This window comes from Somniosus microcephalus, chromosome 9 (assembly GCF_052327205.1).
Source record: "Somniosus microcephalus isolate GS21.2 chromosome 9, FLI_Smic_1.0, whole genome shotgun sequence".
Taxonomy (NCBI): Eukaryota; Metazoa; Chordata; class Chondrichthyes; order Squaliformes; family Somniosidae; genus Somniosus; species Somniosus microcephalus.
The window spans coordinates 104,596,091-104,607,527 of NC_140995.1; positions in this window are offsets into that span (position 1 = coordinate 104,596,091).

An 11,437-nucleotide genomic window follows, 5' to 3' on the forward strand; every position below is an offset into this window, starting at 1 on the left:
ATGAGATCACCAGAGATGGTGTAAACACGGCCATAGAGGATATAAATATGATCTTCCATGAGGCAGCTGTAAAAGCCGACCTCGTGAAACAGAAGAGGAAGCATCACAAAAGACAAAATAAAAATATGAAATGGTTTGACCACGAATGCAAAAATGCCAGAAAAGACCTGAGAAAAATATCAAACCAAAAGCATCGGCAACCAAACAATCCGGACCTACGTACTAGATACAATGAAACCCTCAAAAGATATAAACACACCATTAGGAACAAAACACAAAACTATACCCACAAAATACTCGAAGAAATTGAAAACTCCACCAATCCAAAACAATTCTGGGAAATGTGGAATAACCTGAGAACAACACAATTGCAAGCATTACCAATCCAAGATGGTGACATCTGGAGAACACATTTTGAAAACCTCTACAAAGACATCCCAAAAAACAAAACAAACCCAAGTCAACATCAGGTCACAGAAAAACTCCACACATTAGAAGCAACAATTAAAGACAACCAAAACCCTCTAGGCTCCCCAATCACATGGAAAGAACTGGCCACAAAAACAAAATCTCTCCACCTAAAGAAAGCCTGTGGCCCAGACAACATCAAAAATGAAATGCTAAAGTTCAGCAATATGGAGATGCAGGGTGCGATACTCAAACTATTCAACATCATATTACGCTCAGGCTGTTTTCCCGATATCTGGTGCCAAGGACTAATCTCCCCCATATATAAAAGTGGAAACAAATCAGACCCAAATAACTACCGCGGCATCTGTGTCAACAGTTGTCTAGGGAAGTTATTCTGCAGTATTCTAAATAGTAGATTACTTGATTTTCTTAACAAACATATCCTCAGAAAAAACCAAATAGGCTTTCTTCCAAAACACCGCACCGCCGACCATATCTATACCCTTCACACCCTCATTGAAAAACATAAACACCAAACAAAAAATGGGAAAATATTCGCCTGTTTCATCGACTTCAAGAAAGCCTTTGACTCTATATGGCACGAAGGGCTTTATTATAAACTTCTTCAGTGTGGAATAGGGGGCAAAGTCTATGACCTTATTAAATCAATGTATCTGAAAAACAAATGCGGGGTCAAAATTGGAGACAAACGCACCGATTTCTTCACCCAGAGAAGAGGCGTCCGGCAGGGCTGCAATTTGAGCCCGACCCTGTTCAACATATACATAAATGAATTAGCAGACATGCTGGAGCAAAGCGAGTCACCAGGTCTCCGTCTCCTGGATGGAGAAGTGAAGTCCCTGTTCTATGCGGACGACCTGGTTCTGCTGTCTCCCACAGAACAGGGATTACAGCAACAACTAGACCTACTCGACAAATACTGCCAAAATTGGGCTCTAACAGTAAATCTAAAGAAAACCAACATCATGATTTTTCAGAAAAGACCCAGATGTCAGGAAAACAAATACCAGTTTACCCTCAGTGATACCACTATAGGACACACTATGAGCTACACCTACCTTGGTCTAACTATTACAGCATCAGGGAGCTTCAGCATAGCAGTGAATGCACTAAAAGAAAAAGCCCGAAGAGCCCTATATGCAATAAAAAGAAAATTCTACAACATCCAAATCCCAATCAAAATCTGGCTCAAAATTTTTGACAGCATAATCCTGCCCATTGCACTGTACGGTAGTGAAGTATGGGGCCCGCTAAATCACCAAAGCTACACTAAATGGGAAAAACACACAATAGAAGCCCTACATGCAGAATTCTGCCGAAGCATCCTTCGCACCCAAAGAAAAACGCCAACAAATGCATGCAGAGCCGAACTAGGCAGATACCCACTGATAATAAACATCCAAAAACGAGCACTAAACTTCCTAAATCACCTCAAATCTAGCTCCCCAGACACCCTTCATTTCAAAGCCTTTCAGACCCAAGAGCTAAACCCAGAAAAGAGTCCCCTGAGTCAGCTGCTACTGAAACTAAGTACTCAGCCGGACCCTGACCAGCCCCAGACCAACACAGCCGTCCAAACACCAATCCGAGTGAACCAAATCATTAAAAAATGCAAAGAAACCTACCTGGAACATTGGAACAAAATAACCGAAAGCCAAAGCAGATTAGAATGTTACCGGGCCCTAAAAAGAGAATATAAACTGGCAGACTACCTCACGACCATCAGAGACACAAAACAGAGACAGACCCTCACCAGGTACAGACTAAGCGACCACCAACTGGAAATTGAAAAAGGCAGATACAAGAAATCCTGGCAGCCTAGAGAGAATAGAATATGCGATCAATGTCTGGCCGGCGAGGTTGAAACAGAGATGCATTTCCTCCTAAAATGCGAAAAATTCAACACATCAAGAAACATATTATTCAACAAGCTAAGCCAAACAACCCCAGATTTCAAGGAATTGGATGACCTGTCAAAATTGAGATTAGTCCTAGGAGAAGGAGACAGACCATACCTTGGGGCCAAATATGTAACAACATGTCACAACCTGAGGACTGTTTAAAATTAAGACTGTTTAAAATTAATATTGAACGTACCAAATGAAGTACAAAGACTGTTTAAAATTAATATTGTTTAAAAGTAATATTGTATGTACCCAACAAATGTCAAATCGATTGACACCTACAGAATGTTGGAAAACTGTACCTTTTTGCTATGTAAGCTTTGGCAATATGGTTTTCTGTAAACTTTCATGCCAATAAAGCATTTGAATTGGAATTGGAATTGGAGAGAGACTGAACAATGAGAGAGAGAGAGAGAGAGACTGGACAATGAGAGAGAGAGATACTGGACAATGAGAGAGAGAGAGAACACCAATCCGAGTGAACCAAATCATTAAAAAATGCAAAGAAACCTACCTGGAACATTGGAACAAAATAACCAAAAGCCAAAGCAGATTAGAATGTTACCGGGCCCTAAAAAGAGAATATAAACTGGCAGACTACCTCACGACCATCAGAGACACAAAACAGAGACAGACCCTCACCAGGTACAGACTAAGCGACCACCAACTGGAAATTGAAAAAGGCAGATACAAGAAATCCTGGCAGCCTAGAGAGAATAGAATATGCGATCAATGTCTGGCTGGCGAGGTTGAAACAGAAATGCATTTCCTCCTAAAATGCGAAAAATTCAACACATCAAGAAACATATTATTCAACAAGCTAAGCCAAACAACCCCAGATTTCAAAGAATTGGATGATCTGTCAAAATTGAGATTAGTCCTAGGAGAAGGAGACAGACCATACCTTGGGGCTAAATATGTAACAACATGTCACAACCTGAGGACTGTTTAAAAGTAAGACTGTTTAAAATTAATATTGAACGTACCAAATGAAGTAGAAAGACTGTTTAAAATTAATATTGTTTAAAAGTAATATTGTATATACCCAACAAATGTCAAATCGATTGACACCTACAGAATGTTGGAAAACTGTACCTTTTTGCTATGTAAGCTTTGGCAATATGGTTCTCTGTAAACTTTCATGCCAATAAAGCATTTGAACTGAACTGAACTGAACTGAACCGGACTGAACAATGAGAGAGAGAGAGAGACTGAACAATGAGAGAGAGAGAGAGACTGAACAATGAGAGAGAGAGAGAGACTGAACAATGAGAGAGAGAGAGAGAGAGCTTCAGCATAGCACTGAATGCACTAAAAGAAAAAGCCTGAAGAGTCCTATATGCAATAAAAAGAAAACTCTACAACATCAAAATTCCAATCAAAATCTGGCTCAAAATATTTGATAGTATAATCCTGCCCATTGCGCTGTATGGTAGTGAAGTATGGGGTCCACTCAATCACCATAGCTACACTAAATGGGAAAAACACACAATAGAAGCCCTACATGCAGAGTTTTGCCGAAGCATTCTTCGCACCCAAAGGAAAACACCAACAAATGCATGTAGAGCCGAACTAGGCAGATACCCACTGATAATAAACATCCAAAAACGAGCACTAAACTTTCTAAATCACCTCAAATCTAGTTCCCCAGGCACCCTTCATTTTACAGCCCTCCAGACCCAAGAGCTGAACCCAGAAATGAGTCCCCTGAGTCAGTTGTTACTGAAACTAAGTACTCCTACCCAGCCGGATCCTGACCAGTCCCAGACCAACACTGCTCTCCAAAAACCAATCCGAGTGAACCAAATCATTAAACAATGCAAAGAAACCTACCTGGAACATTGGAACAAAATAACCAAAAGCCAAAGCAGATTAGAATGCTACCGGGCCCTAAAAAGAGAATATAAACTGGCAGACTATCTCTCGACCATCAGAGACACAAAACAGAGACAGACCCTCACCAGATACAGACTAAGCGACCACCAACTGGCAATTGAAAAAGGAAGATACAAGAAATCCTGGCAACCTAAAGAAAATAGAATATGTGATCACTGTCTGGCCGGCGAGGTTGAGACAGAGGTGCACTTCCTCCTAAAATGCGAAAAATTCAACAAAACAAGAAACATATATTTTGACAAGCTCAGCCTTACAACCCCAGATTTCAAAGAATTGGATCACCTGTCAAAATTAAGAATAGTCCTGGGGGAAGGAGACAGACCATGTCTTGGTGCCCAATATGTAACAACATGTCACAACCTGAGGAACAGTGAGTGACTAACGAGCACACCCATAGCATATATACTCTAAAAATGTTTAAATCAATACCGAATGTACCCAACGACTGTTTAAATTAATACTGAATGCACCCAACGAGGGTCAACGACTGTTTAAATTAATACTGTCTGTACCCAACGAAGGTCAAAATTGTTTGACACCTACAGAATGTTGGAAACCTGTACTTTTTTTGTTATGTAAGCTTTGGCAATATGGTTCCCTGTAAACCTTCATGCCAATAAAGCATTTGAATTTGAATTTGAATTTGATTTGAGAGAGAGAGACTGGGAGTGTGAGAGAGAGAGAGAGTGGGTGTGTGAGAGAGAGAGAGAGAGAGTGGGAGTGGGAGAGAGAGAGAGAGAGAGACTGGGAGTGAGAGAGAGACTGGGAGTGATAGAGAGAGAGAGAAAGTATGTGTGAGAGAGAGAGAGATACTGGGAGAGTGAGAGAGAGAGAGAGAGAGTGTGAGAGAGAGAGAGAGACTGGGAGTGTGTGTGAGAGAGAGAGAGAGAGTGAGAGACTGGGAGTGTGAGAGAGAGAGAGAGAGAGTGGGAGTTTGTGTGAGAGAGAGAGAGAGAGAGACTGGGAGTGTCAGAGAGCGAGACTGGGAGTGTCAGAGAGAGAGACTGGGAGTGTGAGAGAGAAAGATTGGCGGTGTGAGAGAGAGAGATTGGGAGTGTGAGAGAGAGAGAGAGATTGGGAATGTGAGAGAGAGAGAGTTTGGGAGTGTGCGAGAAAGAGAGATTGGGAGTGTGAGAGAGAGAGATTGGGAGTGTGAGAGAGAGAGAGAGAGAGACTGGGAGTGTGAGAGAGAGAGACTGGGAGTGTGAGAGAGAGAGAGACTGGGAGTGAGAGAGAGAGAGGGATTGGGAGTGTGAGAGAGAGAGATTGGGAGTGTGAGAGAGAGAGAGAGACACTGGGAGTGTGAGAGAGGGAGATTGGGAGTGTGAGAGAGAGAGATTGGGAGTGTGAGAGAGAGAGAGACTGGGAGTGTGAGAGACAGAGAGATTGGGAGTGTGAGAGAGAGAGATTGGGAGTGTGAGAGAGAGAGATTGGGAGTGTGAGAGAGAGAGATTGCGAGTGAGAGAGAGAGAGACTGGGAGTGTGAGAGAGAGAGATTGTGAGTGTGAGAGAGATTGTGAGTGTGAGAGAGAGAGAGATCGGGAGTGTGAGAGAGAGAGATTGGGAGTGAGAGAGAGATTGGGAGTGTGAGAGAGAGAGAGATTGGGAGTGTGAGAGAGAGAGAGAGATTGGGAGTGTGAGAGAGAGAGACTGGGAGTGTGAGAGAGAGAGAGATTGGGAGTGTGAGAGAGAGAGAGAGATTGGGAGTGTGAGAGAGAGATTGGGAGTGTGAGAGAGAGAGAGATTGGGAGTGTGAGAGAGAGATATTGGGAGTGTGAGAGAGAGAGATTGGGAGTGTGAGAGAGAGAGAGACTGGGAGTGTGAGAGAGAGAGAGATTGGGAGTGTGAGAGGGAGAGATTGGGAGTGTGAGAGACAGAGAGAGATTGGGAGTGAGAGAGAGAGCGATTGGGAGTGTGAGAGAGAGAGATTGGGAGTGTGAGGGAGAGAGACTGGGAGTGTGAGAGAGAGATTGGGAATGTGAGAGAGAGAGAGATTGGGAGTGTGAGAGAGAGATTGGGAGTGTGAGAGAGAGAGAGATTGGGAGTGTGAGAGAGAGAGATTGGGCGTGTGAGAGAGATTGGGAGTGTGAGAGAGAGAGAGATCGGGAGTGTGAGAGAGAGAGATTGGGAGTGAGAGAGAGATTGGGAGTGTGAGAGAGAGAGATTGGGAGTGAGAGAGAGATTGGGAGTGTGAGAGAGAGAGAGATTGGGAGTGTGAGAGAGAGAGAGATTGGGAGTGTGAGAGAGAGAGACTGGGAGTGTGAGAGAGAGAGAGATTGGGAGTGTGAGAGAGAGAGAGAGATTGGGAGTGTGAGAGAGATTGGGAGTGTGAGAGAGAGAGAGATTGGGAGTGTGAGAGAGAGAGATTGGGAGTGTGAGAAAGATTGGGAGTGTGAGAGAGAGAGAGATTGGAAGTGTGAGAGAGAGGGAGATTGGGAGTGAGAGAGAGATTGGGAGTGTGAGAGAGAGAGATTGGGAGTGAGAGAGAGATTGGGAGTGTGAGAGAGAGACATTGGGAGTGTGAGAGAGAGAGAGATTGGGAGTGTGAGAGAGAGAGACTGGGAGTGTGAGAGAGAGAGAGATTGGGAGTGTGAGAGAGAGAGAGAGATTGGGAGTGTGAGAGAGAGAGAGAGAATGGGAGTGATGAGAGAGAGAGACTGGGAGTGAGAGAGAGAGAGATTGGGAGTGTGAGAGAGAGAGATTGGGAGTGTGAGAGAGAGAGACCGGGAGTGAGAGAGAGAGCGATTGGGAGTGTGAGAGAGAGAGAGATTGGGAGTGTGAGAGAGAGAGAGATTGGGAGTATGGGAGAGAGAGAGACTGGGAGTTTGTGAGAGAGAGAGACGGGGAGTGTGTGAGAGAGAGAGACTGGGAGTGTGAGAGAGAGAGAGAGAGTGGGGGTGTGAGAGAGAGAGAGAGAGAGAGAGTGGGAGTGGAAGAGAGAGAGAGAGGGAGACTGGGAGTGAGAGAGAGAGAGAGAAAGTGTGTGTGAGAGAGAGAGAGAGATACTGGGAGAGTGAGAGAGAGCTACACTAAATGGGAAAAACACACAATAGAAGCCCTACATGCAGAATTCTGCCGAAGCATCCTTCGCACCCAAAGAAAAACGCCAACAAATGCATGCAGAGCCGAACTAGGCAGATACCCACTGATAATAAACATCCAAAAACGAGCACTAAACTTCCTAAATCACCTCAAATCTAGCTCCCCAGACACCCTTCATTTCAAAGCCTTTCAGACCCAAGAGCTAAACCCAGAAAAGAGTCCCCTGAGTCAACTGCTACTGAAACTAAGTACTCAGCCGGACCCTGACCAGCCCCAGACCAACACAGCCGTCCAAACACCAATCCGAGTGAACCAAATCATTAAACAATGCAAAGAAACCTACCTGGAACATTGGAACAAAATAACCGAAAGCCAAAGCAGATTAGAATGTTACCGGGCCCTAAAAAGAGAATATAAACTGGCAGACTACCTCACGACCATCAGAGACACAAAACAGAGACAGACCCTCACCAGGTACAGACTAAGCGACCACCAACTGGAAATTGAAAAAGGCAGATACAAGAAATCCTGGCAGCCTAGAGAGAATAGAATATGCGATCAATGTCTGGCCGGCGAGGTTGAAACAGAAATGCATTTCCTCCTAAAATGCGAAAAATTCAACACATCAAGAAACATATTATTCAACAAGCTAAGCCAAACAACCCCAGATTTCAAGGAACTGGATGACCTGTCAAAATTGAGATTAGTCCTGGGAGAAGGAGACAGACCATACCTTGGGGCCAAATATGTAACAACTGAGGACTGTTTAAAATTAAGACTGTTTAAAATTAATATTGAACGTACCAAATGAAGTACAAAGACTGTTTAAAATTAATATTGTTTAAAAGTAATATTGTATGTACCCAACAAATGTCAAATCGATTGACACCTACAGAATGTTTGAAAATGTACCTTTTTGCTATGTAAGCTTTGGCAATATGGTTCTCTGTAAACTTTCATGCCAATAAAGCGTTTGAATTGAATTGAATTGAATTGAATTGAATTGAATTGAATTGAATTGAATTGATTGGGAGTGTGAGAGAGAGAGAGATTGGGAGTGTGAGAGAGAGAGATTGGGAGTGTGAGAAAGATTGGGAGTGTGAGAGAGAGAGAGATTGGAAGTGTGAGAGAGAGGGAGATTGGGAGTGAGAGAGAGATTGGGAGTGTGAGAGAGAGAGAGGTTGGGAGTGTGAGAGAGAGAGAGATTGGGAGTGTGAGAGGGAGAGATTGGGAGTGTGAGAGACAGAGAGACATTGGGAGTGAGAGAGAGAGAGATTGGGAGTGTGAGAGAGAGAGATTGGGAGTGTGAGGGAGAGAGACTGGGAGTGTGAGAGAGAGATTGGGAGTGTGAGAGAGAGAGAGATTGGGAGTGTGAGAGAGAGATTGGGAGTGAGAGAGAGAGAGATCGGGAGTGTGAGAGAGAGAGATTGGGAGTGAGAGAGAGATTGGGAGTGTGAGAGAGAGAGATTGGGAGTGAGAGGGAGATTGGGAGTGTGAGAGAGAGAGAGATTGGGAGTGTGAGAGAGAGAGAGATTGGGAGTGTGAGATAGAGAGACTGGGAGTGTGAGAGAGAGAGAGATTGGGAGTGTGAGAGAGAGAGAGATTGGGAGTGTGAGAGAGAGAGAGACTGGGAGTGAGAGAGAGAGAGACTGGGAGTGAGAGAGAGAGAGATTGGGAGTGTGAGAGAGAGAGATTGGGAGTGTGAGAGAGAGAGACTGGGAGAGAGAGAGAGAGCGATTGGGAGTGTGACAGAGAGAGAGATTGGGAGTGTGAGAGAGAGAGAGATTGGGAGTATGGGAGAGAGAGACTGGGAGTTTGTGAGAGAGAGAGACGGGGAGTGTGTGAGAGAGAGAGACTGGGAGTGTGAGAGAGAGAGAGAGACTGGGAGTGTGTGAGAGAGAGAGTGAGAGAGAGAGAGAGACTGGGAGTGTGAGAGAGAGAGAGAGAGAGAGTGGGGGTGTGAGAGAGAGAGTGGGAGTGGGAGAGAGAGAGAGAGAGACTGGGAGTGAGAGAGAGAGAGCGAAAGTGTGTGTGAGAGAGAGAGAGATACTGGGAGAGTGAGAGAGAGCGAGAGAGAGTGTGTGTGAGAGAGAGAGAGAGAGAGAGACTGGGAGTGTGTGAGAGAGAGAGAGAGAGAGAGTGAGAGACTGGGAGTGTGTGAGAGAGAGAGAGAGAGTGGGAGTTTGTGTGAGAGAGAGAGAGAGACTGGGAGTGTCAGAGAGAGAGACTGGGAGTGTGAGAGAGAATATGTGATCACTGTCTGGCCGACGAGGTTGAGACAGAGGTGCACTTCCTCCTAAAATGCGAAAAATTCAACGAGACAAGAAACATATATTTTGACAAGCTCAGCCTTACAACCCCAGATTTCAAAGAATTGGATGACCTGTCAAAATTAAGAATAGTCCTGGGGGAGGGAGACAGACCATATCTTGGTGCCCAATATGTAACAACATGTCACAACCTGAGGAACATTGAGTGACGAACGAGCACACCCATAGCATATATACGCTAAAAATGTTTAAATCAATACCGAATGTACCCAACGACTGTTTTAAATTAATACTGAATGCACCCAACGAGGGTCAACGACTGTTTAAATTAATACTGCCTGTACCCAACGAGGGTCAAAAATGTTTGACACCTACAGAATGTTGGAAATCTGTACTTTTTGTTATGAAAGCTTTGGCAACATGGTTCCCTGTAAACTTTCATGCCAATAAAGCATTTGAATGGAATTGAATTGAATTGAATTGAGAGAGAGAGAGTGTGTGTGAGAGAGAGAGAGAGGGCTAAATATGTAACAACATGTCACAACCTGAGGACTGTTTAAAAGTAAGACTGTTTAAAATTAATATTGAACGTACCAAATGAAGTAGAAAGACTGTTTAAAATTAATATTGTTTAAAAGTAATATTGTATATACCCAACAAATGTCAAATCGATTGACACCTGCAGAATGTTGGAAAACTGTACCTTTTTGCAATGTAAGCTTTGGCAATATGGTTCTCTGTAAACTTTCATGCCAATAAAGCATTTGAACTGAAAAAAACTGAACTGAGAGAGAGAGAGATTGGGAGTGTGAGAGAGAGAGAGAGAGAGTGAGAGACTGGGAGTGTGTGAGAGAGAGCGAGTGGGAGTGTGTGTGAGAGAGAGAGAGAGACTGGGAGTGTGAGAGAGAGACTGGGAGCGTGAGAGAGAGAGAGAGACTGTGAGTGTGAGAGAGAGAAAGATTGGGAGTGTGAGAGAGAGAGAGATTGGGAGTGTGTGAGAGAGAGAGATTGGGAGTGAGAGAGAGAGAGTGAGAGAGACTGGGAGTGTGAGAGAGAGAGAGATTGGGAGTGTGAGAGAGAGAGAGACTGGGAGTGAGAGAGAGAGAGAGATTGGGAGTGTGAGAGAGAGAGATTGGGAGTGAGAGAGAGAGAGAGGGAGAGACTGGGAGTGTGAGAGAGAGAGATTGGGAGTGAGAGAGAGAGAGATTGGGAGTGTGAGAGAGAGAGACTGGGAGTGTGAGAGAGAGAGAGACTGGGAGTGTGAGAGAGAGAGAGACTGGGAGTGTGAGAGAGAGAGATTGGGAGTGTGAGAGAGAGATATTGGGAGTGTGAGAGAGAGAGATTGGGAGTGTGAGAGAGAGAGAGAGAGAGAGAGATTGGGAGTGAGAGAGAGAGATTGGGAGTGTGAGAGAGAGAGAGACTGGGAGTGAGAGAGAGAGAGATTGCGAGTGAGAGAGAGAGAGACTGGGAGTGTGAGGGAGAGAGAGACTGGGAGTGTGAGAGAGAGAGATTGGGAGTGTGAGAGAGAGATATTGGGAGTGTGAGAGAGAGAGATTGGGAGTGTGAGAGAGAGAGAGGTTGGGAGTGTGAGAGAGAGAGAAATTGGGAGTGTGAGAGGGAGAGATTGGGAGTGTGAGAGACAGAGAGACATTGGGAGTGAGAGAGAGAGATTGGGAGTGTGAGAGAGAGAGATTGGGAGTGTGAGGGAGAGAGACTGGGAGTGAGAGAGAGAGATTGGGAGTGTGAGAGAGAGAGAGATTGGGAGTGTGAGAGAGAGATTGGGAGTGAGAGAGAGAGAGATCGGGAGTGTGAGAGAGAGAGATTGGGAGTGAGAGAGAGATTGGGAGTGTGAGAGAGAGAGATTGGGAGTGAGAGGGAGATTGGGAGTGTGAG